Raw genomic sequence first — 2,500 nt, 5'->3', positions numbered from 1 at the left:
CAAGGCGTGATACACCACGCTTGATTTGCTAGCCTAACGGGGTCAAATTAAGGTCATCTCTTCAGCTCCTTGTTGCTAATGTGCATTATTTTATTACCAACATTTCATGTTTCACTTACTTTATGGAGTTTTTTTTAAATATTAAATTAGAGGCTCTACTAGGTCATGTGAACTTTTACGATTTTTCTAAATATTTTTAAACTAAGTGCAGCTATTGTCCTACAGAGTGTAACTCTAGCCAAGGCATGACATAGTTAGCTAGTTAGTCAGGAAGGTACTAGTTATTACTAAGGTACAGTAGTGAGGCTGGGCTGAACTGAAGAAATAGAAGCAGACCTAAACACTGGCAGTGAGGTGCAGATGAGTATTTAATTTTAAAGCAAGGAAAGTGTCAGAGCATTAGGCAACCGACTCTATATTTTTTCAGTTGAATAATCTTAGCACTTTCACTAACACCTGTAGATTTGGCCTGCGAGCGATGAATCAGAATTGTTGTATTTCTGGGATATTTAAATTGGCAAACGCTAAGATTGCATGTAATAATTTTTTGTCATTTGAGCTGTTCAGTTTTAAACCAAAAGCAACATTATGATGTTTGCTTTTTTTAATCCATTGTTTACAATCAGGGCAGCACAGTAAGCCTCTTTAGAAGTATAATGTTCCCATGTGTGTGGAAGAAGAAAGATACTGCAGAGAGTGCAGCTATGCTGAAATTAGGGCTGTCAGAGTTAACACTTTCACGCATGATTGTACTATTAAGTAGCTTATCACACATTTGGCTACATCACATTAAAATATGCCATTAAGGCCCTGGAGACCGTCTCTCAGTGCTCCCAGCCCCACCATAAAAACAAGCAGCTTGGGTCGACACTTTCAGGAGGTAAACATGTACATTTCAATTTGTAAGAAATACAATACATGGTCAGAGCAGCCTGGGGCCCTAACGCTAACGTTTTATAACGTGACTGTTTACAGGAATCTGCAGATTCCCGCATCACTCTCTACCGACTATGTGCAGTTAAACATATTCAACTTGAAATCAGGTTGAACTGATTTGTTCTGCATTTTATGCAGTGCGTTTTGTGAGGAGAGCTGTTTTCATGATGTATTGCTAAAGGTGAGAGAGGTGGCCGCGGAGCAGCGGGAGACGTACTTTATCTCTGCGGGAGTCCAACCCTGCCCTGGAAGGGTGGTGAGGCCAGGAACGGCGTAAGCATCGATATCCTGTCGGGATGTATCCCGCACCCCGTTGGGCTATCGTTGCTTATACTGCACAACGCTGCCAAAGTATTTTGATGGGACTTAATTTCAGACTAAACTAGTATTTGGACTTTGCATTTGGATTTTGTTTCAGAGCAAACGTCAAACTACAAAAGCTGCTGTGGAAGAGAGCAGAGGACACATGGGTGGGGGTGCTAAACCCAGAGATGGATGCACCAGCGAGAGCAGGTGTGCTGTGGGCCGGGTCGGGCCTGCACGTGGTGCTACTGAGTCACAGGGAGCTGAGCTACGGTCAGCCGCAGAGCGTCAGTGGGCCTGGGTTAGTACAACATTTATAACCCCCAGTGCCGGCCATATCTGGGAAACAGACTGAACTGGGCTTATAATTAGAAGTAGTGTAACGTGTACCATGCACACCATTTCATTATGGAAATGTCTTCCTTTAAATTATGGGGATTATTTAAGAGACTGAAAAGTGCATGATTTCAGTACTGGTCTCTGAAGTCCCTCTGATCTCTAGCTCGGTGCGTTGAAGGATCACGTAGGGATATACGGTACGTCAGTGCGGTATGTGCAGTATGTATACTGTAGCCTCACCATAGAACGTGAGAGTACTCCTCAACACAGTGATGGATGTGTGCAGTGAAGTACTGACCATGGGGAGAGGCTACTGCCGAAGGAGTTCAGTACTGACTCATCGCACACATCCCTTTCTACAAGGCTGAACCAGTGCTAGTGGAAAAAGTGGTGTTGAAAAGTTTAATTCATGGGGTGTAGGTTGGGGCAGATGGAGATTTGCATTGCTCTTCTTGTTAATATTCTGTTTAAATGCGGAGATTTCTGCTCTTTAATAGAGTGTTACATTATAATGAGCAATTCTGATTTCCTGTCCTTCCTCTGATCCTAACCTTAAATGTTCTCATTGGTGGGGTTGTGCGGATTCATGGGAACTTGCAGTTGTGAGACTGTAACAGACCAGAACGTCAGGATCTTGGGTTTGTGTCGGGTTCAGTGCCTGCCTGCCTTTCATCAGCGCCTGTCTCATGGCAGGATGTACTTAAGGACTGGGCTCCATTATTTCCCTTTTTGACTTTTCAGTTAATAGGTTGCTCTTTCTAAATGTGACACTCATGTCACATTTGTACTTTGGCTTTGGTTGCATAAAGATCTAAATCAAAATAACTCTATTCATGTTTCTCAATACATGCGATGTATAAATATGTCCTCTTTCTGACATCGAATGGAAAACGTCCTCTTTGAAAAGTTTTGGGTTTCAGTT

This window comes from Brachyhypopomus gauderio, chromosome 15 (genome assembly GCF_052324685.1).
Source record: "Brachyhypopomus gauderio isolate BG-103 chromosome 15, BGAUD_0.2, whole genome shotgun sequence".
NCBI classification, from domain to species: Eukaryota; Metazoa; Chordata; class Actinopteri; order Gymnotiformes; family Hypopomidae; genus Brachyhypopomus; species Brachyhypopomus gauderio.
The sequence above is the reverse complement of the archived record's forward strand: the minus strand, read 5'-3'. Positions refer to the sequence as shown.